The following is a 25,553-nucleotide window of genomic DNA, read 5'->3' on the forward strand; positions in this document are numbered from 1 at the left end:
GGGTAGGTAAATCCGGGCTTAGGATGGTGGTGGTGAAGAGTTGCGAGGATGCTAAGACTGTGTGTGTGAACACCAGGAGCTGGAGGGACAGGGCTGCCCAGCTCTGCTGGTCTTCTGACAGCCCGCACCCACCCTTCCTCTGCCTACTGCATCTAAAAGGGATGCTTTCACAGATTCATCCATCAGCCCCAGGGGACCAGCACAGCCTAATTATGGGGAGCGGCGTCAGATGTAGTGTTACCATAGGCGGCTGTAGGTGTTCCTGGAGCCTGGGCTGTTCCTATTAAGGCAAATCTCCTCCTGTGTAGTGGTCACCATACTGTGCTTCAAGCCAAGGAGAATCAGGTGGAGGATCAGATCAGTGAAGTACACCTGCAGCACCCCGAAAGCAAGCCACCAGTGCTCTCTGGCCAGCGTGATTCCGTCACGCGCGTAACTGAGGTGTGCTGTGGCCTTTCTGGTGTGTGTGGGGACATGATGGGATGTTCGAGGTGGAAGGAATTCACCTGGTCGTGGCAGTGGTCCCACTTACCGCTCCGTGCTGCTCGCGCTTGGCGTGGTACACAAGGTGCCTTGTGCTGCTGCCTTCCCGAGCTGCGTGGTGAGCCTACAGGGGCTCATTAGTCGTGTTTGTACAGAACACAGGGCTCTTGCCTGAACACCAAATATAGTGTTTGTGCATACATTAAAGAAATAAACCTTCCTGCCTTACCTTTATTGAAATTCATTCATGCTAAAAATATGGGCGCATCCATTGCCTGGGCATAGTTCAAAATCTCAAAAAAAAAAAAAAAAAAAAAAAAAAAAAAAAAAAAAAAAAAAAGAGAAATTGAACTGTTACTTTGTCAGAAAGCACCCAGCAAAACCAGGCTGGAAGGGGAAAGGTAGAGGCAGGGACAGGGAGTGTGCAAGTTAGAGGTCCTCCTTGACTGAAAAACTCAGGTTCTCACCCCAGAAATTCCCCGTGCTTCTCCCTGACCCTCCTGAGAAGTAACAGAGGGTGCTCTCTGCAGACCTATTACTTCCTCCAACACAAGCAACATGAAGAAAAAGAAATTCTGTCCCCATTTCTTTCACCAGAGCAAGAATTCCATATCTGGGCACTCTGCCTCTACACCCGAGCCTGTCCTTGCTCTCAGTGACCCAAACGCTCGTGGCTTGTGACCCTGCTACTGATGGGGGTCCAAGCTTGAGGAGTGATCTCCTGGTATAACCTACCTCGTCTCAGAGCTGTCGTACTGCCAGGGAAGGGCCAGGGACTTGATCGTGATCTTCAATATTGCTTACAGTAAATGACAATGACAAAAGTAAGTGCCATCCCTGTTACCAACCAGATGCGCTGGTGATAAGATCCCAGTGTATTCCTTGGGGGTCTACTGTAGTCCCCTCTCTGTGACCAAGGCCACTTGCACTTCTCTTCCCAAAATGTCCCTTTACACCCTGTTTGCCTGCACGCAGTCGGCCTCCCTGGGTCTGTACAGCCCATCTGCTCTCCTGTTACAAAAGCAATGCTTGAGGATGGGGCCACACGACACCCCATTTTGTTCTTCCCTTGGGATAATGATGAGCCCTGCTCATTTGTGGGTGAGGTAGCATGAAATATGGAAAAATGCTCCTTTCAATTTTTTCCCTTCCTTCACCTCCCTCCCTTTTCTGCCGTATTCATCCTTGTCTCTGGGAAAAAGGACTAATTCAAAGGTGGTTGTGTGCAAAGGGCAGGCTGGAAGATGTGGTGAGGTCAGCATGGCGGTCTTCAGTCACGACAAAGCCAGTCACACCAGAGGAAAATAGGAGAAACCCAGGCTTGAGAGTCAAAGAGATATTTCGCAATGCTTTTTAAGGCTGCACAATAGAAATGTGATAGGAAAGGCAAGAATGTTCTGGACAGATGCAGCCTTTCTCCTAAGTGTGTGTGAAGTTGTTGCTGAATCTGGGGAGTGATTAGAGAATTCAAAGCACCGTCCATCACACGAGAGCAAGAGCACAGGGCTCTGTGCCGAGCAAAGTGCTCCGGGTGGGAGCTGAGAATAGGCTGAGGTTTCTGTGATGTGAGATGGATATACAGGAATTCAGACTTTACTGGTATACAGCTCTTCCCCCCCTCTTTTCGTAATTCCACCTGTGCTTTCTTTGTTCGGACTAAAATTCTCTCTCTCTCTTAAAAATATAATAATGAATCCATTGTCATTTCGATTCCTCCAGAGGCAAATAATTCATGCAACGGTGAAAATATGTCTAAGTTAACAAGCTGGCTTACCCTCTGCCGCCGTCTGGCTTACACCGTGCTTGGGAGCGGAGGAGCGCGAGCAGTACTGTTGCTCAGTTTGCTGTGAGCCCTTCTCAAATCGAGAGTCATGTCAGGAGTTGAATTTTGCAATTATTTTTTTTTAGCCTCTTATTTTTGCTGGTTCAAAATGAATCACCTTCTGCCACTGTGTCATTTATGACAATGGCACAGGATCCCAGAAAATCACTTTCTGCTATCTAACTGACCCAAGATATTTATTAGAAAAAGGGAAACAGTATTAGCCCTACAGCTATTTTCTCTCTGCTTTTCCTTTTTCTGAACAAAAAATTTTTTCATGGTGTTTTTCTCTGTTTCATTTCACTTGACTTTCTCATACATGTTTAAAGAAACAGCCACACTCAGAATTTACCTTAACTGGGCTAAATGCAGAAGCCATACCTGTAAGCATAACCGGTCTTTCTGATGAGTCCTTCAAGGATTACACTTCTAAAGAAGCCATTCAATTTTTTTGGTCTTTCCCACTTAACATCATCTTTAAAAATGAAAATTTTAGAGGTCAGTGGCTGAAAACTTTCTTAGCTGACCTCCTTAAATCCCCAGTGACTTAGATGACACTCAAACCCTAGGACGTGTTGAAGGCTAATACAGCCTTTGAAATACACTTGCTGACAGTAAGGCAACAGCTAACCTCGGTGTAACTTTTGAAAGCTGTTATTCTGTTTGAGTTGTTTTACTAATGGGAAAAATAATCTAACTGGAAAATGTGGAGGAGGTATTTTCCATCACAAGGCGTATTGGGTTTGTGTGGCAAGGTTTTGGTAGAAGCGGGACTAGAGGGGTGGCTTCTGTGAGAAGCTGCTAGAGGCTTCCCCCATGTCCGATAGAGCCAATGAGTCCGTACTGCCCTGAGGAGGAAGGAGCGGCAGAGACAATGTGTGGAGAACTCACCGCAACCCCCATTCCCCGTCCCCCTGCGCTGCTTGAGGGGAGGAGGGACAGGAATCGGGAGTGAAGTTGAGACCAGGAAGACGCGAGGGGTGGAGGGAAGGTGTGTTATGGTTTAGTTTTTATTTCTCATTACCGTACTCTGATCGGACTGGTAATAAATGAAATTAATTTCCCTGAGTCAAGTCTGGTTTGCCTATGGTGGTAACTGCTGAGTCATCTTCCTGTGCTTTTCTTGACCCATGAGCCTTTCATTCTATTTTCTCTCCGCCTGTCCAACTGAGGAAGGGGAGTGACAGGGCAGCTTTGGTGGGCACCTGGTGTCCAGCCAGGGTCAGCCCACCACACAAAGGTGGTTGGACGCAAGAATGGTTTTCCAAAGCGGCTCTGCTGGTCCTGCTTCGGGCAGGACAACTTCCAGTTGTCACTTCCAGACAAAGTTATTCTGGGCTTCTGTCAGATCTAATAGGTGTAAGATGAACAAGCTGTGAAAATTTTGTCTTTTTCAACCCCTTAGACAGGTCTGTGAATTTCTAGAGCCAACAGATGACAAGACCAAGGCAAGACAAATCCTGTGGCAGTTCCGCTGTGATTTAATGAGCTACTTCCAGCCTACTGATGATAAGACAGTATTTCTTATTTCCAGTTTCACTGTGAGGAGGAATGAAGAAAAATATTAACATATTTGTCACTTGGAGAACACTGTTTTAGGAACCAAAGGGCAGCAAAAGCAGTTTTTTATAGTCATCTTGCAAAGCTGTTCTCCAAGGGTAGGCAAAAAGCTGCCGTCTCAAAATGATTTAACTGCTGTACCTGGGCCATGCATAAAGTTGTTTTAGTGATCGAAATAGACGCCTGCGTGTGCTTGACCACACGTGCCGCCTTCTGTAGCAAAGGGAAAAGGTGCCACACAGCCAGTCAATACAGGTGAAATAATAAAGCATGTGGCTACTGTGCCTTCTGGGGTACTGGAAGGATCAGCGCAGCCTTGGGTACGCGATGGTTAGTATTTGCTAATTATCTCCGATTTTAGAAGTGAGTTATATCTTTTATAGTGCCCTAATGTCAAATCTAGTCACTCTCTAGCGTGTTAAAGAGAACATTGTGGTTTTCGCTATTTGCAAGGATTGGTTGAGGGTTGATAACACTGATAGGCACTGTAGGAAAGGTATAACTATTAAAATTTGCTGAGATGGCATAACTTAGCCTTCTGATAAGACCACAAAGTGAAAGCTTTTGCATGCCAGAACCAGTTTCCTGCATTATGTATCATGCGATAGCTTGAAAGAACCATCTTTCTCACACAATACTTGGTGGAAAACTTTTCCGTGGGATGAAGGACTGAGATACTGCAAAGAGGGAGTCAGGGAGCTCTGCCACACGTCCTGGGGAGCGGTGATGTGATGGCGCTCATCTCTCCCAGGCTCTGCCAGCGGTCTTGCTACATGGCTCCATTGGTGACTTGGGTCCCTTCTGCCACCTGGAGCTTAGATTTTCTAGTGTGAAACAGGGTGGGTAATCTCCTATGCCCATCTGTAAAGCATGCTGGCGTCTGGAAGACAAACAAAAAAATGGTAGTCAAATAAAGAAAATATATGTGATCAATACGAGGTCATCAGTTGCTCTGCAGGCAAAACAAACAATCTATGTTCTTTTGCAGAAATATAGAAATTAGTGCAAGCTGCACCGGTTTTGGATTGAGGCTTCTTCAGTGAGTGCTGGTTTTGACTGACAGGTGTAATTTGAAAGAAGAAAGTATGCTATAAATATTTTTAAAGCTGACATAACTCCACCTCTGAGTATTCGGGTCTTTCTGCCTCACAAACTGCATATAAAGATGTATGTCCTTAGGAGACAGTAAGTAAAGTAGTAGTGAAGCTTTTATCTCTCCAAACCATAAAATACGATGACAAAAACAAGGGTTATTCACATAATATCTTATAAATGGAAAATGGAGGACCACTTAAAATAATGCTGTGAAATATACGCATCCCCTATGCCAGATCTGTGACATTGAATTTACCACTTTTTTCATTGCTAATTTAATCAATCAGACGTTATCATTTTAATTATCAGGAATACCTGAAACGTTTTAGTGTTTTTTGTTGATTGATGTGATGAATGATATTTTTCAAAGGTCGGCTCGTTAACATTAAAGATGTTCTTCTTTAGAGCTGGGTTCCGTAATGTCACCTGGCACCTCTGGTTGAACTACTTGTTTTGTGCTTTGTGATGACGGGGCGACTCTCCCCAGACAGCTTTATCGCCCTCGAGTTTCTGACGTAAGCAATAGGTGCTCACGTGATGAAAACCAGAGCTTGCCGGGGAAAAGATGTTATGATTTACCGTATGAACAACAGAGTTCGTTCGCTCTCGCAGGGCACCTGCTTGTAATTGATTCTTCTAGAAAATCCTCCCAATGCTTTTTGAACTATTATTGTTTGAAAGGGTCAGCCCAAGGAAGGGGATCATATGAATGTAAGCTTGCCTTTCGTAAACAGAACTGACAGCTGTTGGGCAATATTAGGCTAGTTTCTTACGAACCCCTAAAAGCCCGCTGTGGCTAACCCGTTACTCACCACCAGATGGTCTGTGTATGGTATAGTCCCCCCTGAGAAAAGATTAAAGACGACCAATAGATTTCACCAATTGAAATTTAATGAGGAGTGGAAAGAACTAGGTACAGATTTGAAAGGTGCTTGCCTGATTTTTCCCATTTTCAAAATGACCTTGCATTTTTAATGGGTGTAGATTAACACCAGTTATGAATCCCAAGTGTCTAATGCACATACAGGCTGGGTTCAGAAAACATTAAGGAGTACCTAGGAAGAGTCATAGATTTTACACGGAGCATAGTAATGGTCTTGCAGACAAAAAGTTAATTGTTTAAGAAAAACCAGAAATGTTGTTCTCATTCCCAAGGTTAAGCAAAATAAATCAGAAATGGTTGGTTTCCCTAATTGCTTGTTTTGGGATAAGAAATGTGAGATGGTTTTAATGATAAAACATGAATGGACTTGGGACCATTGTCAACACTCATCAAATTCAGTGACTGGTGGCTCATACCATAATGACTCACAAGTAGAGTGCCTTCGCTACATTTTATAGCCAACTCCGGTTGGAGGGCTTACATCCTTTAGAGAATTAATGGTGAATATTGAATTATTAATTTGGAAACAGAGGTGTGTCTGTTGCAATGAAACACTACTCTTCAAGCTCCACTGAACAAAACATTTTCATTTCAGAGGAGGAAGCGGTAGACAGGGGAGAGAAACCATCCGTTGGTACATGTGAGTACAGCTGTTTGAGGACTTTCCTGCATCTGGGCAGGAGCTGAGACTCTAGCGTCTCAGTTTTAGGCTTTTACTTAAAAAGCTGTGATAACTGCAAATTACATCTTCTCACAACGTATGAGTGGTGTCTCATATACTAGTAAAAGAAATGAGCTGAGGCTTTAGAAGATCATCTGCCTGGGCTTGGGCAAAGCACTTGACACTGTCCCGCATGACAGCCTGGTCTCTAAATTGGAAAGACATGGATTTGATGGATAGACCACATGGCAAATCTTCATCAGGGACATGGACAGTGGGATTGAGTGCACCCTCAGCAAGTTTGCCAATGGCACCAAGCTGTGCGGTGCAGTTGACATGCTGGAGGGAAGGGATGCCATCCAGAGGGACCCTGACAGGAGCGAGAGATGGGCCCGTGCAAACCTCATGAAGTTCAACAAGGCCAAGTGCAAGGTTCTGCACGTGGGTCACAGCAATCCCAAGCAAACAAATACAGGCTGGGCAGAGAATGGATTGAGAACTGCCCCCAGGAGAATGACTCGGGGGTGTTGGTTGATGAGAAGCTCAACATGAGCTGGCAATGTGCGCTTGCAGACCAGAAAGCCAATCACATCCTGGGCTGCATTAAAAGCAGCACGGCCAGCAGGGCGAGGGAGGTGATTCTGCCCCTCTGCTCTGGTGAGCAGTGTTGAAAAGTTTTGTTGTACAACGTCTTGGAGCAGTGACAAAATATTCCTTGAAGTGCCACAAAAACAAGGTGGTGTTACACAAAGTCTGGCGCTTTCGCTGACTCCCATTAGAGCTGCTGGTCAGGCTGGGAGTGCTGTGAGGAACAGTCAAGCTGGGATGAAAGATGACTGAAACAGGACTCTGCTCCTAAAAGGATTTCTCCTGCTTGCCTGAAAACGGTAATGATCTGGATTATATTATTTTTTTTCCCTGTGATAGCTTTGGCTTATCTGTGCTCTGGGAGAGAAGGGATTTCCTCGGCATGTCTCTCAGCCCTGCGCAGTCTGGGAAACCATGAGGGTACCTCACAAGTGCCCTCCAGGTTGTGCACCCCGGTTTCTGTTGCATGGCGTACCTGGTCTGAGGAGGAGGGTGGCAGGGACAAGGCGCGGGGCCAGGTCCCACAGCATCCCAGGCAGGTAAGCACCTTCATGAGCTGAAGGGAGAGGAGCTGCGCCTCTACCAGGCTGTGAGTTTTTAGTTACAATATGTTCAATGTTCACTCAAGCCCATTCATCTTCCCATCAAATGAGACACCTTTTCCCGCTCTCCAGGAAATGTTGTTGCATTTTATTGTGTTGTGTTCAGAGGTTGTCTGTGATCTAGTTTAAAGCACCACAGAGGCTCCTGCGGGGAACTGCTGTAGTTTCCGTGGGGCTGATAGTGAGAACAGATGTGTCACCTGGGGAAAGCAAAAATGTGATTATTGGTTCGGAATAGCTTGTATACTGCTGGATTCAGTGATTGGGCAGAAAAAAACCCTTAAATTTATTGCCATGTGCCACAGAGATACAGCCAGGATGACAATAATATGCAATACATCAAATATGCAATTTATTTTCTTAAAATAGGAAGGACAAAGTTCAAATTCAAATTCATTGTGCAAAAATCAGAGATGCTTTTATCTAGAAAACAAGCTGTTTCAGTCTGTACCAAGTCAAAATGAGAAGAAATTTGCTGCCCCTTAGAAGTGAGGCGCTGGGACAGCCAATGTGAGCAAGGAGAACTTGAACTAGTTTAAAAAGTTTGTGGCAGGAGGGACACAAAGATGATCAGAGCCTGGAGCACCTCTGCTATGAGGACAGGCTGGGAGAGTTGGGGCTGTTCAGCCTGGACAAGAGAAGGCTCCAGGGAGACCTTATAGCCCCTTGCAGTACCTAAAGGGAACCTACAGGAAAGCTGGGGAGGGACTCTCGATCAGGGAGTGTAATGATAGGATGAGGAGTAACAGCTTCAAACTGAAAGAGGGCAGATTTAGATTACATATTAGGACAAAATTCTTTATTGTGAGGGTGGTGAGACACTGGCACAGGTTGCCCAGGGAACTTGTGGATGCCCCATCCCTGGAGGTGTTCAAGGCCAGGCTGGATGGGGCTTTGAGCAGCCTGGTCTAGTGGGAGGTGTCCCTGCCCAGGGCAGGGGGGTTGGAACTAGATGATCTTTAAGGTCCCTTCCAACCCGAACCATTCTGTGATTCTGTGACAATACCTACGTATTCAGAATATGGCAAAAGTCTAACTGACCCCTCAGCACAGTGTGCCTGACTGTGGCTGAGTGTAGAGTTCAGGCTAGAATTTCACTTTGTGTAGATTTAACCAGTTTCTTATGTATTGTTTCATATACATTCCTACTGGTTATCATCATTTATCTTTTTTTTTTTTTTTTTCTTTTTGGATGGGTAATTCCTTTTTCCGTATGGCTCCAGTCATTAGCAGCACCATGTGTTCAGTCCGTGCTGTACAGCCATTACGCCGTGTTTGTATGTTTCCCAATCTGTGCATCCTCCTCTCTGTGCATACAACCACCTCTGCATCTATAGACCTTCATTGACATTATGGTGGACTATGATACCTTGTTCTGTAGTGTTTAAACTGTTTTTCTGTCTTTCACTTCCCTCGTTACTGCAGTTCGACGGCCATAATAGTTACGTTTGGCATTTTTCATAACAATACTTAAGCACAAAGTGAATGTCAAGCAGCCTTAGATAGGTGATAATTTTAAATTTTTTGTGCGTGCTAAAAGGATAGTTATGAAACGGCCGTTCTCAACAACAGGATACTGAACTATACGGCTTTCTGCTCTGGCCCAGGAGGACCATTCCTATGTATCACTGACATGAAAAGGGATGCAGATGCCCAATCCCGGACTTGCCTTCATGACAATCCCGCTTTAGCTATCTGGTCTCATCAAGATGGCATGAATTTTTTGAATCACCTTTGCACATAATCTGACATCACTCAAGAAAGGCGCTAAAACCTGTGTTTGTAGCTGGTGGAATATGTTGGATCAAACCTTTTAGTGTACTTTTTAGATACTTTTTTTTTTTTTTTGTCAGCTTCAGTTTCTACTTGACTCATCAGTGTCACAACTGAGGGAATGTTAATTCAGATTGTATTCCCAGTGCTTGGTACTGTCCTCATTCTTTCTCATGGTCCCTTCCCTAAAGACCTGCCATCATATTTTTTATGTGAGGCATTGAAAGAATAAGATAAAAAAAATTCTTAGACAGGCACAGTTAAAAGATTAAGAAGCGCTAAAATTTTATGTAGGCAAAAATAAGTTATTGATGCTAAAGTACAATCTTATTGGAAAGGACTAATTTTCAGCTAATTTAATGTAGTAATAGCATGTGCTATTTTATGCGCAATAGCAATGCGCCTTTGATAGAGTTCTCAAGTAAAGCAGGAGGTTGGTTGTTTATTCTTTCGTGGCAGCCCGTGTCATGCCCGAGCCCAGGTATATTGCATGAACGTTGTTAGCATCAAATATATCTCAGAGAAGTAGCTAGATGATGAATCATCCAGTTGGAGAGGTCCCAAGCCACCGTTTATCTTTATTTACCTGCATTTTTTTACAGACATTTGGTGCTTTTGCCTCTGCAGAGAAAACTTTATTATGTGTAGTGTCTGTCTTTTTTTTTTTTTTTTCTTCTTTTTTTTTAATATGTTAACGGGAAAAAGACTTGGCAGATATTGAAAAAGGCATAGCAGGCATGGGAAAATAGACATTTCCGTGACAGAAATTCTGTTCTACAGCAAGAGTTGGACAAATTGCCTTTAAAAAAAAAAAGTAAATTTTATTATTTTGAAGTATGGGAGATAATAATTTAGAACCTTTCTTTCTAGTTTGTCTTATTTCCTTGTTTGTATCCCAAGAGACTTTTGGAGAGTAACTGAATTTGGCTTCTATAGGAAGCCATGTGTACTTATCTAAATTTATATCAGCATTACCTGGACGCTTTGGCATTGGGACACACCCTGTGTGACAAGGCATGTGATAAGTTGCCTAATAGCATGGAGCACCAAATTAAGAAAGGGAAAGACATTTTGTCCATAAAACCACCTGTTTGTGATCCCAAATAAGTCACCACGGACTTACGAGCTGCACCAGCGGGCGGTAGGTGTTCAGTAAGAGGACGATGCCATTGCATGCGCTTCCCCTGTGAACCAGGAGGAGCCTCGTGGTCCCCAGGGCACGGCTCGTGAAGGGAGGTGCAATTCCTTATGGATAAAAGCACTGCTGTAGCTTCCACATCAGCCTGACTTCCAGAACTCGAAATGAGGTCCCAGGATAAAAGTATTCAAAAGCTGGATCATGAAATTAACACTTTCTGAGGCAAAAGCCTTCACTGGACTGACATAATGGAGAAAAGCAACTGAATTGTTAATCAAGAGAGCAAATGATAATGTAAGCTCTTCTCATGGCACTCCTCAGTGCTTAATTCTAAATTTAAACAGACTGATTCATCTGAATGATGAAAAACTTGAGACATAGCTAAGAGTAGCCTGCATTTAAGAAAGATGCAAGGAGGAAAAAAATCTGCTTTTTCAAGGTTGTCTGTTTTTGTGGTGAAAAAAGGGATTTCTTGAGAAAATAACCAGCTGCTCTCTCCTTACCATTATACCCATCTTGGACTGTGATCTCAGGGTATCTTTTGTGTTACTCCCTGCCACCTTCTTTCTGGGAACAACTGAAGATATGGGAAGTGGGGAAATTTTCACCTGCTCAGGCTTGCAAATGCAGAAGCAGATTTAAACCAGAAAAAAGTCAATTGTGTGTCTGAGGACAAAATATCATCAAAGCAGAACCATTGGCTCCCTTGCTCCTTATGGTATTTCCAAAGTGCAAATATCTCGTCGTACAGCCCATAGGCTAAGTCCTTCTTTGGGTACTACCCCCGTGAATGCAGAGCACCTCTTTGTAGATCAATTCAGTTATTCTGAGAGCAGAATATACTCCTTTAGGAACAATTTTTATAAAACTGAAATCATATTTTTTTTTCCTTTTTAGCTGACGGCGCTTCATTCCCTTAAGGTATAACTGAAGTCAAGAAAGCCTCTTGTTCCTAGCCCTCAAACTCCAGAAGATTATCATTAAAATGCAGCACATCATCTTCTAAATCTGTAATTGAAAGAACTTTTGATGCACTAAAAATGAAGTTCAGGTAGATGAAGGAATCTGAGGGGAATTGGCAGCACAATCCCTTCGGTATGGAGAAAGGCCGGTCTGTTTTCTGCACGTTGCTTAAACCCAGGGTAGAGAGAGCTGGTATTAGGTGAGTGCACTAATGATGGCTGATGTAGATTGGGTCTTGAGCTGCGTATGAGGTTGACAGGGTGCAGCTACTGATGAGTCTGAACAATGCAATCCTGGGTAAAAATGGTCCTCATGAAATCAAGTCCAGCAACAACCGTTCGTGTCACTTTTGCAGTCAGACATTCAGTGGCAGAGCCAAGTCCACCGTGCAGTGTGGTGTACAGACACTCATCTCTGTCTTTAATATGTGTTTTGAGGCACTGAATGAACACAAGTACTTCATGGACTGTGTCAGTGACAGTGATAAGCTTACTCTATCTCAGAAATGATGTAGAAAAGAGGCTGTACTTGTCCGGCACACTTTTTAGTTTCGGAAGAAGATATGCTTTCCTCTGCTCTTTTACCATTTGGGGAGCCAATCAATATTCATTAAGATGATTGATTTTACATGCAGAAAAATTTAATACGTATCAGGATTTAAAGTTTGTTTTCTGCTTTTGCAAAATGACAAATGACTTTCTATCATTGCATTCGGGTCTACGTCCCCAACAGATTTACTTGCTGATGCAGTGACAGTTGCAGCACCCATTTTCTACATATCTATCTCTGAGCTGAACACCGAAACCAGTTTTAAGTATCTCTGCACTTTGGACAGTGGATGAGAGGAACTAAACTCTTCAGCACGGGATCCAGAGGCATCGAGGTGAGGTAGCCATAAGGAAACCTGCAGGATGAGAGAAGGTCCTTGCCTCTCTCCTGGCCTTATGTGTCTTATGAATGATGAAACTAAGTCTCCCGTGTCCTGGATGAGTGCTCAAAGCATTGATCTTCTCCCTAAGTAGCGGCTTTTCTGAATGCTGCCATCAGAGCTGTGTTTTATGTCAGGGTCATTCATGCCTGCTAAGCAGGCAGAGGGAAGGTCTGACAGATCAATGATTTAGGGAAAATAGGAAGAGAAATTCCAGACTTCTTGGGTTTTGGGCATCTCAACCATAAGCTAAATTGTACCAATTTAAAAAAAGAAAAAGAAAAAGTAGCATTTCCAGGTTTTGGCTCTTGATTTCCAGAACTGTAGGGAGATATAAGTATTATTTGTTTATGTCTGTGCGATGCCATGCTTTGTAAGAGTGTGTCTCCAAGCTGTCCTCCAGTTCCTGCAGAGCCCTGCTGGCTTTACGTGGGGGAAGATGAGTACTCACAGTTTTAAACGCAGCCGGGAGACTGCAATGAATCACAGCATCTGACAGCTGGCCTGGTCGTAGCCTTTCTCTGTCTAAAGCGGTTCAATTTTTAGTATAAACTGCACCCACTTCTGCATACAGCACACATTTTTTAAACGCTGCTGAAAAATGGAGAGGTGGCACAGAAGAGCCACAGAGACATTATTTGCAATGTCTAGCAGCGAGAGACAAAAAGAACCCAATCTGTCGTACTCACTACCCTTAACTTGGTAGCGAAAGGCAGAAGAAGAACCTACATTTATTGGAGAAACATAAATTGGACATTATGCAAAGGTGAAAACCTTAAATTAGACATAAAGGTGTTTTTTTGGGGGTGTTTGCAGAGATGGAGGGAGAGAAGAGGCAAATAATTTTATGTTTGTGGAGGGAATTAACCATCAGGACAAACTATTACAGGCAATGGTGGGTACCAGAGCCCTCTGTCTCTTCAGATGACAAATGGATAACTCCAAGAAGATGTACATTAACCAAGAACAGGTTGTACTTTGACCAAAAGCAAGCTACTGTGCTCAATACAAAACTGGTATGTAATGCTTAGTCTCATGGAGAAGGTGATTTTGGTGATTTTATGGTCCTATCAGGCGTTAAATTCTTTAGATATATTTATCTGAGAGAAGCTCTGACCCCCATTACTCCTTTGTCTGCCAGCCCAGCCTCTTCTTGTGGTAGAGTTTCTACCATGAAGGCCCTGTGCCAGGACTTCTTCCAGTGAAAGCAAATGCAAACCAAAGCTGAATCTATCTGAGGCTGTGCAAAGAAATAAACCCAACAAACTAGCCATATATTAAGGACTTATCACTATGTGTCAGTAATCGGAGTATCTGAGCTCAGATCTTGAACTGAAAGAGGAGGTACTACTTCCAAATATCCGTGAGGAACGTAGCCCTTGTTCTGCCTGTAGAAAGATGGCAAGCAAGTAAACCACAGTAACTGCAAGTGTGCTGCACCCAGGTCTAAAGAGAGGAGGCAGACAAGTGGAAGGGAATGCAGAAATTTCCAGCTTCAGCCCTCACTTTCCTCTTTTTTGCTTTTTACCATCCCCGTGAGGCAATCAGTAATTTTCCCTCTGCCCAGTATAGCTGTATGGCAACTAAATATGGAAAAAATTTGTACCAAGCAGTCCAATACCTTAAAACCTTAAACACAAAGAAAACCTAGAGAGTGTCACCTTTTATTGTAGTGTAATAAAGAAAGCTCTGAGCCTGACCTATGGCCAGGGAGGTCAAAAGAAATATTCCTATTGTGTCTCGGGACTAGGAGATAATTCAGTTTTCCAGTAAGGTCAGATTCTCTCCCCCATCAGCAGGCATAACACAAATGAAGTTGGTATCAACGATGTTGCATAAGCCTTAAGCAGAATAAATATTTTTCTTGTATGTAAGAGAGAAGATCAACAAATCTGTCACCTGGTGTTTCTATAGAAAGTACTTTGTACATTGGAATCTCTCAGCCTTTATTATGTCTCTTTGAGTTGGTCTGTGCAAACCCTTAAGCTAAATATTGACTTCTTACATAAAGCATATGGTGATATATGTAGAAGGTGGGCCGTCAGGCCAAGAAGGAATGCAGCCTGGGCAGCAAATCAATGGTGAGCTTCAGTTCTTCAGGGCATAGGATGAAGCCAGGTGTTTCACTTGTGTAACTCCTTGCTTTTCAGTTTAGAGATGGATGGAAATTAACTGTTTCTCCAAACGCGGTCGCCCCATCTGAATGTTGTTGATTCTTTAATGCCCATTAGCCTGGACTGCTGAAATCAATGCATTTTATTATCAAGAAAAGAAAGATTAAACCTTTAGATGAAAACTATTCCCCCATCTTTTTTTTTTCTTTTTTTTTTTTTTTTCCTCAGCAGTACATCTACTTTTAAGCAGCTAAATTTGAGAAATACATTTCTTCTCACATTCTTGGATGCTTCTTATATTTCCTTCCAGCCTCTGTTTGGAAAATAATGTCATCTTAATTTGCCTTGAAACAGTCTTTATTCAGCTACAGGTATTATGGGCATAAATACATGTGCATATATATTATTTATATTTGTACAAAAACCTCTTAATCCTCTAACATAGTATCTCATACTGAAAATTTACTCTGGCTATTTGCCTAGTGTGCTATAACAATAGAAATAGATAAGGACAATGCACTTATCGACAATACTGCTAAAGGTCAATTACAGACCTTTATCATGAGAATAGCCACCTGAAGAATTTTTCATTGATATGTTCTTGATTTTAACAGATTTTGACACAAAATATATACTGTAAATCTGTGGCAGTCAGAGAGCTTTACTGGAGTCTAGCCCAGATTCTTTAATTTCTCATTACAGATTTCTCTTTTATCAACTCAAAAAGCCATGCCACTTTGTGCTTTCAGGTAGTGAGGAATTTGAGCAAATTTTGTCTCCATTGTCCTTTTCCATTTTTGATGCTCAGATGGAAAACCGTGCTTTGACATCATGCATTTTAGTACATCCAACTTAAAAGGATCTAAGGTAATTGCAAAAGTCAATTCAATTTGTTCTCCCAATGCACTAATGGGACAGTAATGGCTTTTTAACAAGACAAAATGTATCTGGAAAATTTTGGATTTCGTAACCTGATTTAGATATGTATCATGCACAGCATTTTCCAAAGCAGAGTTAAACGGTCCTTCTCCCTAGAGCTCCAAACACTGCTTTTTTTTTTTTTTCTTTTTTTTCCCCAGGGATCTGTGAGAACTAGAGATGCTGAAGAAGAAAAGGACAGACTTGATCCTTTTGTAGGGTTTTCATCCCGCAACAGCCACGGTGCACAGCAATGTCACCTACGCGGATGCTGTGAGTGCAGTGCACAGCCAGAGGTAGGCTTCAGAGAGGAATAATTCCTCCCCTCCTGGGGACAGTGGGAAATACAAAGGTACCTGATGGCTAAGCAGGGTGTCTAAATGTCCAGGTAGTTGCTACAGCTACCTGCGCCCTTTTGAATATATCGCTAGATTTTGGTGTTATGGCCATACACACAACATATGGCTGAGCAAGAACCCGATGGATGAGAACCTGCACCTCACCGCCAACCTCCTGTAGCACAACCTCACTTGGAAGAAACTTCCCAGGCCATGGTGGTGCTGCTGATTTAGCAATAAATGGGGCTTTTCCTGACCCCCAGGCTGCTGGAAGCCACCAGGCTGACCTGGGGGTGGGCAGTGGAGGTGCCAGGGTGGTGGGTGAGTGGCTGCCTGGGGTTTTTCGAGCTGAGCAGATCCGGAGGTGCACATCTAACTTCCTGCATCCTGGAGTCGGTGCTGGTCCTGGATGTGCCGGCGCGGGTGAAGGCACGGCTGAGGGAGCGTGTGGTCCTGGCTGCTGGCCCCATAGTGCAGGAGGAGGTCTGAGCCACCGTGGCTAATCTGGAGGCTGAGCTGCCGACTGGTGAGGCTGGGAAGCCAGCCTGAAGCCAGGCGGTGAGTTAGAGGCAGGTATTTCATTACCTTCCAGTCCCCAAAGGTTCTCTATATTCAGACTTTATGAATCTATTACTACTTTCCACTCAGAAATGAGGGAAAGTCATTTTTAGAGATACGCGCAGCCCAGGGAAGTAATTAAGCATCAGCCTCATGTTAATCAATGTGCTTAAGTAGCTTTCTTACTCAAAATCATAATAGCCATCTACATATGCAAACTAAGCATTACTTCCATTTTCATGGAGTAGCTATAAGTTCAGGAATTATTATTACAGCCTTTTTTTCATAATCATGTTTATTTCATTTTTTTGGCATTTCTTTTTGGCATTTTATTTATAGGCATTTGTTGCCTTGTGTCTCACTAATTTTGGATCACCCAACTGTAAATACATGGGAATAATACTGCAATTACAAAGTAAATTCACTGTGATTATCCTTCTTGAGAATTAATTAAACTAAAGAATTCCTTAACACAGCTTCATATTTTATAAGTATAATTTTTAGGAGTGGAACTTATTATCTATATTTTATTTAAGCTGTGATAATTTTCAGTCAGTAGTTAACCTTCCAATTACCTGATTTAGTTGAAATTAAAACCATCAAAAAGCGTATGTGGTATAATTAGAGCCATTCTAGAGTTACTGCAAAGAGAGGGTAACAAATTACTCTCCGCGTCCACTTAAAATAGTATAAGAAATAACGGGATTAATTTTCAGCAAGTGAGATTTAGGTCCGACTTTAAGAGAAATTTGTAAAGCTGAGCACAGTTAGCGGTAAAAAAACCCCAAACCTCTCTGCTTTCTATCATCAGAGATACCAGGTTAGACAAATACCTGACACCTCTAGAAATTCTTTTCACACCATGTTTAGTGCTTTTCTGTTCTTTGCCTTGAAATTTCAGTGTCATTTCCATCTTTTGTGAAGTTGTTTTTTAAAGAAGCTTTAGGAAGGTTCATTGTGCTTTTATTTTATTAAGCATTTTTTCAAAACATATTTATGACTAGCAGCAGATTCTTGAGAATAGGGAGGGTGATGTTTTGGTTTCATTTATATGGAAATTTTGAGATTATAAATTTTCAGTGCTGTTCCTGCTTAGTGAAAAACGTTCCCTAGAAATGTTATTTTAATGGAGAGCTTCAGCTGATCTTTTAGTCTCTTTACCTCAGTGATGTGCAAAGAATACGGAGAAATTTTGCCCTTGATTTAGCTTACATTGTTTTACTGAGGAACTTCCTACTGACACCAAGAGCTTCAGAGTGAGACACTTAAAGAATAAGGCAGCAACTGGAATAAATACACATTATTATTAAAGACACTCGTATGTTCAGAGCATCACTTCCCAGGTTGCTTACTGCTTATTTTCCCCAGGCAATATTTTTCCTGTGTAATAGATTGCCCTATCATTTCCTTTCTGTTCTCTTAAATGGGTATTACAGTGTTAAGGAAGTAATTATAGAACAGAAGCAACAGGGGGCAAAAAAAGGAAGATGAATTTCCACTTAGGTAAATTGTGGTTCCTTGGCAGTTTTCTGAAAGCTTTTCAGGTTTTGCATTACGTAAGTAATTCAGAGCAGAAACGGGACTTGATAAGCTTTCTTTTGTGCAGCGCTGACAATGCGTCTATTCGCTGCAGTTACCAACAAGGGCCGAAACTGGTTGCAATAAATTGTTGCCTTTTCATAAGACAAAATGTAAGAATAAGATTGTATTAGTATGCAAAGTGCTTTCCATTTATTCATTATACACTTTCTAAGACTTGTGCCTCTAGAGATTCTTTTTTGTTTAGGCTAGAAGAAACACAGATACTTAAAAGATATGCAAATTCTTTCTAAAGTGGACTCAAACCACCAAATGACTTCCAAAATATCTTGTAGTATATTAGAAGCCTGTAAGTATAGGATTATACTGCATCTATTACAGGAAGTAATGCAGACTTCAAAAAACTTGTGTTCTTTAAAATAAAAATCAGGCTTTCAAAATAGCTTCCATATAAATAAGTTATTTCTGATTAAGTCTAGAATCTCCCCGGGCTTATAGTGTACCAGCACATTAATCAAGACCGTTATAAACACACAGAAACATTCAAAGGCTGATAGTGACAGGTTTCCATATTGCTGGCAAAGTACCAGAAAAGGATAATAAAGAGAAATAACATGAACTTTTGTAATTATCACTAGAGCATGACTGGATATTTTAAAATATTAACAATTTTAATCCAAGGTTAAAAAAAATGAAAAAACTTTACAGAACTATGTTTTTTCTTAGTTAACATTTACCACAGGACACCTTCTTAGTGTAATTAGAACTGTTTCTAATTTGCAAGATGGCCTCTCATTTGATATTAGAGCGGAAAGGATGAGAAGCAGATTTTACTGCTTGATGTGACTGATGGAAAAATAGAACAATCAAAAAAATCCCACCTAAATTAGGCTGAATAAATTCTTCTCTTCTTCAAGGATCAGCAGGTCCGCGGCACTAACGTTCAGTGATGCTGAGCAGCATCTTGTTGTAAAAATTTTGGGTTCAGTGTAAATAAACACACCCAGATCTGGCCCACGGCATCATTTGCACTGTGTTTGTTTGCATTTTCGTTGGGCTTTGCCGTGTTTTGGTGCTCCAACTTCTATTTAACCTAATTGTGCTTAAATTCTTTTTGATCCTGAAGGAGCCTCAGCTACAAAGATACCAAAATAACGTTACTGGGGGGGTGTTCGTAAGGAAATGGCTGTAATTGCATTACTTGAACGATATGAAACAAGACTGCTCAAACTAATACAGATTGCATTAAAGGAAACATATCTCCCATGATCAGTCTCCCCATGTATTTTATTGTGCTTTTTTTCCTTTGTGATTACACAGGCGGGAAGAAAGGCCAGGAAAATAGCACCAGTTGTTCAATTTTCCATACAAACAGTGTCAATCTTCTCCCTCGGTCCCACGTGAGCCACCCGGGAAGCCGCCGGGGGATGTGAGCGGCCATGGCCACCTCGGTGCCTGCAGAGGTACACCAGTAGAGCAGTTTGTACAATCCCGGCACTCTCCTGCCAAAACCCTGCTGCTTTCAGATCAAACCACGCTCCTCCACCGCCATGAGAACCCTGCCCCTGTTCCTTGGTCATTCCACGTTGGGGAATGGGGCTCAGAAGAAGAGCGCAGCAACATCCCAGTGTGTCCTGACGCTTACGCTTCCCACAGAGACGTCATCTTGCCCGTTTCTCACAGGCTTTTAGCAATTCTCCCCTCTTTGTCACTCTGCAAAAGACAAATTTATCTTTTTTTTTAAATTATTTTTTTCCTCTTTGAGGTATCTGATTTTGTCCTTTCATCCGTCTTGTTTAGCTTGCACCAGCACAGCTCTGTCTGTGGGTTCTTCCTCGGTGAAGCCCTGCTAGAGCTATTTTTTTCACTAAACGAAACTTCACTGAATGTGTCAAACTGCTGCAGAGTGTTTCTGTTTATGAACTGACATTTCACTGTAAAACTTCCACCGGGCTATAGATCCAGTAGTCCTTTAGATTTTGTTTTAAAGCTCTCATCCCGCTTCCAGGCCTTTGTCTGAGCAGGCTGGGGGAGAAGAAGAAAAATGACAAAGTTATCTTTGTTATTTATTTTTTTGCTCGCAGAGAAGAATCTAACAAAGGCAAAAGAAACCCCACTGAGACCATTTTCACAGCCATGTATCGTTGTAGGGTAATACATCCCTAGCTGGTGTAAATACGGGAGGAAAATGTGAACCGATCTGTATGGTGTGGTTCCAATTTACAACGAAGTAACTTCTGCAACATTAATGAAAATTATTTCTAGGTTTGTTTCCTTGTTATGAAATACAAGGTTTGTCTTTCATATGAGTAGGCCATGCTCAACAAACAAGCACAGACTTTTAAAATTAGCATTTACCCTTTTTACTTTAAATACCGCAGAGTATGAAAAAGTAAAACTTTGACATGAGCTAAATATGAACCAAGCAGCAAAGCATATTTCTTGAGATGAGCTGAGTAACCTTAAAATCATGAGGATAATCCAATTGACATGCAAATTATGCAGCCTAAACAGGGAAAGAGCTATTCCTTCATTTATTCTTGGAAAATGCAATTTGGTCTGCTGTAAATGGTGCTTTCCAAAAGATTAATTTCTCAAAATGATTAATATCTCTGGCAGAAAATTATATCAGTAATATGTGTAAGCACAAAGGATGCTTGGAGTAATGTAATTCTGCTCAAAATTATTTTTTTTCATAAAAGAGAAGGGTAGATTATGCCATCTAGTTAAGCCTTTACATATTCTAATATGAAGCAGTATATTCAAATTCTACACTCTGCTTAAAAAGGAATAAATTTGTATCTGCAGGTTTGTAAACCCTCAAGGTAGTGATTTAAATGAAAAAGTGACATTTTGGAATGGGGTGAAATTTTAAAATCCCAGCAAAAGGAAGATTCTGAGTTCTTAAAATTTGCCCAGAAAAACCTGCTGATATTGCCAGGAGCCCAGACGAAGGACATTGATGGTTCCCTTTGTTTTATTTTTTTCAAAGGACAGACTTTGCTAATCCTAAACTTTTAATACCAGTGTAAAGGATTGGAGGAAATAGCAAAAATGATATTTTATTAAATAACATGACTAGTTCAAAACAAACTCCCCTGAAATGGTGCGTAGACCTATCTCAGCACTTATGCAGAGCGAAGTTTCTCCTGAATCCAGACAGATGACCTGGACCTTAGGATTTTTTTAATTTTTTTTTTTTTTTTTTTAAATGAGCAAACGGATTATTGCATCAGACATGTGAGGTTGAAGGCCAGGTGTCTGCGGGATACTCTCTGTTTTACCTGAGTTAATTAGCTATAGTACGTATTTGTCAAAGATACCCTTTGCCAAGAATTTAACAACATTAACAAATGAGATAACAGGGGTATATCACTTTCTTCCAGGTTATTGTTTCTGCTTAATGATTAATTATAAAAATGCAAATTCAGAAGGAGGTGCATGTCTCCCATACATAAGAAACATAAAACTAAGCAATCCCGTGTGCTCTGAGGAGATGTTTATGTCTTGATTCATGTGGCAGCTGAAGAGAACCTTTCCCATCGTCCGTGAACCAGGTAACCAGGGATTTTGGCTGGCACAGAAGGAGACTGTCCCTGTGCTCAGCTGATTGAACAAAAGGTGCCACAGAGATGTCTCCTGTTACTGCTACTTCACTGTCGGGTAGGTAGTCCAGATAGTCCACCCACACAGCTGAGTCCGCATTAGTTTCATTTACTCAATGTATTTTTTTTTTGCTACACATACAACGCAAAAAAAAAAATAAAATAAAATTTTTTGGTGCTATGAGGCGTTCACTGCCCCGCTGGAACATGATGGGGGGTGGCTTACCCATGTCCCCCGCCATGAGGAGGATTTGTGGCGCTGGGTTCCCTCTGGCCTCGCTTGGTTTAGAATGACCACGTGCTCTCCGTCCTTCTGAACATGACTGGAAACAGAGACCACAATCTACAGCTAGTGTTGTATGTGTTGGATTTCTATTATCTTCCACTTCATGCCAAAATAACTGATTCGGCTGGAAAAAGTACTGAGAAAAGATTCTTTAAGTTGAGGGATAGACAACGGCTGCAGATGAATACTGCTCTTCAAGCGTGTCATTTCAGAAACCACTCCTTTAAATAAAATGATAGCAGCTATCAACACACACACAAAGGTTTTCAGTTGCCTAAGCTAATACTAAATACTTTTTTCTCTAAACAGAGATGCCTGGCACTTAGCAGATATCCCCCAGTCCCTCTCCTGCTTTGGCTTCCCCCCCGGCAGAGCAATAATCATAGAATCATAGAATTGTTAGGTTTGGGAGGGACCTTAAAGCTCATCTAGTTCCACCCCCCTGCCATGGGCAGGGACACCTCCCACTAGACCACGTTGCTCAGAGCCCCATCCAGCCTGGCCTCGAACACCTCCAGGGATGGGGCTTCCACCCTCTCTCTGGGTGACCCGTTCCAGTAACGGGTTGAGGTGAGCAGTCGGTGCCTGTGGCCCCATCACTGGTCCAACCTGCACTTCTTGTTGACAGGGATCCCAGCTGCCCCTGATATCCCTGCCAGCAGGTGTATTTCTGAAATCAGAAATCTGTGGGTGATGGAGAGTCGTGGGGAAGGATCAGAGACTCGTCAGCATTTGCCCAAAATCTGAGCAGACTCCTAAGGAACTGCAGGTTTACCCAGTTTAATTCGTGTGAAATTCGGTCAGTGTTTGCTACTAGATGCCTTTTCTGAATACAGTTTTCATGCGTTTTTCGCAAGGGCAGCATCTGCTCTGCAAGAGGAAGAGAAAGCATCAGACCAGTTGCCCCTGGAGCTGCTGCTGATCTGGTGTCCCTCCCTGGGAGGGAGACCAGGACCAGCTCTTTGCTTTCCAAGGAGCGACCACTGTTTGTTTGCTCCCCTTCGGCAAAGTTACTCCAGTAAAAACTGCTGAGGTCCTGTCTTCCTGCTGAGTGGAAGACCCAAAGGTTTGCGGCCACTTGCCAAAGGGAAATTGAAATTGAAAACCTGGTCCTCAAAGCACGTAGATCCCCAAGTGTGAAACCTGGCTGTTTTCTGAAGGGTCATTCTCGGGTGGTGCAGCAAACAGCGTTACCGCAGGGGCCACCAGAAAGGCTGGTGTACTGTGTTTCTAAACTCACTGAAAAAGAGAAAAGAAAAGAAAATTAATCTTTTCATCATCTTTTGCTGTGCACATCTCCTCGTTTCACCAAATCCAGTGGCAGATGTGCAAATTAATATTGGATCAAAACCTTAACAACTGTTTAATTTTTAAGTTTTTTTCCCATTCTTTCCTTGAATGTTTTTTCCCGTTAAGTAGTCTAGAAGAAGCAGCTATTACTGGGTACTGTAGTAATTATTTGGGATGTAATGTATTTGATACGGGTTTTGGAGACAATCACACGTTTAAGCACTGACCTGCAGAGAAGAATGTTTCGCTGTTTGATGGTGGGGGAAGAGATGGCTCTCGCGTGTTTTTTTGCAGCGCAGAGGGCCACAGCCTGGCCCTGGTACCAAGCTGAACGGCGGCACCGCTGAGGTGCTTCTGAAGGGCTGGAGATGGGAACTCCTTCATGCCGGGCTACAGCAGAGAGACAGAGCTCCTCTGCAGCTCCTCCGCCACAGCGCTGGAGAACATCAGCCGTGCTCTGGGTGCGACAAACTGCTGAGGGCCTGCGGGGTCTGTCTCCGTTACTCCTTGGAAAGGACAACACCTATGATTTCGTTATTCTCTAAACCTATGGCATCTGTCTACTGTTATGTCCTGCCTTTTTAAAAGGCAGCCTTTCCAGGTAAGATGTGTATTTATTAGGAACCACACTTGGCACAGCAGAGTCTAGCCTGACCCACCACTGGCAGCTACCGCAATGTCACGGTGATAAAAATGCTGCTGTTCTGTAAGAAATAACAGCCAGTGTGTCTTTTTAATTCTGCAGCTGCTACTTGCACCGCAGCAGAGGGGCACTTGAGTCTGCGCATTCCTTTCCCCTTCACAGTCCCCCTAAAACCAATGGGGCGATGCTTCTGCAGGGCTGTGCTGCGCAGAGCGGAATTCGGCACGGGCGAGGTGAGGATCACATTTATGAAGGGATTCATGATTCGCAATATGCAAAGATTCGCAGTGTGGATAAACAGATACTCTGGTAAATGCTCTCAAAAGAGAATCTTGGAAACTGCCAGGCTAATCCTAAAACGTGTGGGATTAAATAAACAAGTGCTTTGTAACAACTTTATGCGTGACCAGAGAAGTGACACCCGCAATGGTCTTTTAGGGGCAGTCTCATCTCTTTCAGGGTTGATGAGGTTTGTGGCTCTTCAAAACTGAAAAAAAACTAAGATGGGGGGAATCTCGAAAAAAATGGCATCCTCGTTACCTTGCATGCGCAGTTTTTGCTGCACGCACAGTTCTTGCTGCACGCACAAAATTGGAGTGTAAATCCTTCCCTAGCGTGATTCTGATTGATACCGGTGGGTGAGGGAGGAGAATCAGGCCTGACACTGGGTTGCTGAGCTCTGTAGCTTTCACTGCTTTCATCCAGAGAGTGTTTCAAAGTGCTTACAATAAAAAGCCGTCTCCCTTTTCACAGATCAGTGCTCTGATTTACTACCTTGAGCATCCTGGAGAAACCTGGGGTGATGATTGTAATGATTGTGGTCCTTCTCTGCCGTAGGCCTGGTCAATCTCCTTTTCCTTCTTATTTCCCCTCAAGGGGCTTGGGGAACTATTCTGCATTTTCCAACTTTTGCATTCTGCTTTTTTAAATGTTAACATTATAGTGGCTTTCAACAATGCTTAATTACTAAAAACTAAGTCCAGGGTAGATGCCAAGCAGGTATGCATCCACCTGAGTGCTTGATGTCCATTTATTCCACTCTAGCAAGTTAAGGAATGGAGAAAGGACAGAAATCACTATATCTTCATTTCTGCCCGTCTGATTGCAACACGGCGATTCCTGCTTGCAGATATCTGCGCAAGTTAGAGTAGTTCCATTTTTAGGCAAGCAGAGCCTAATGAGCTGAGTGTGAGATTGGAAAGCTGGTCGTTAAAGCTTGTAAGTAATTGGCTAGATTTTTCTGCTGGTGCAATTTGTCCCAGTTCTAAGAAATGTATATCATCTTCAGCTCACCAAATGAAGTACCGAACTGTAATACCCCCAAAACTTTAGCATAAAAATCTTTATGAACCATGGAAATTCTGGACACAAAGATTTACCATTGGGAAAAAGGCATGGAGTTAAGAAACTGAGATGTTGCAATAGGGTATTGTGGTTGCACCTTAAACCACAGACAACCAGCTTATAATAGGAATAACCTTGCTCTGCATGGACGAAGGGTACGTTGGTATTTCCACCTGGCTCATGTGACCACTCGTTAGTCAATGTATGTGTTCTTCATCTGCAAATTTTTCTCCCTGCAACCTCTCAGACTGAATTGCAAAGTATGGCAGTACAGTCGTGTTGACTGGAATGACCTCTGCTTTGAAAGGGAAAAGAGGTAATTGGGTTTCCAAATTCAAAGCTGCATCTAACATCAATCAGTTGTCAAATTTCATTAACTCTCACACCCTGGGTTCCAGGAAGATTGACTGTACATGCCTTTA

This window comes from Rissa tridactyla, chromosome 7 (genome assembly GCF_028500815.1).
Source record: "Rissa tridactyla isolate bRisTri1 chromosome 7, bRisTri1.patW.cur.20221130, whole genome shotgun sequence".
Lineage (NCBI taxonomy): Eukaryota > Metazoa > Chordata > Aves > Charadriiformes > Laridae > Rissa > Rissa tridactyla.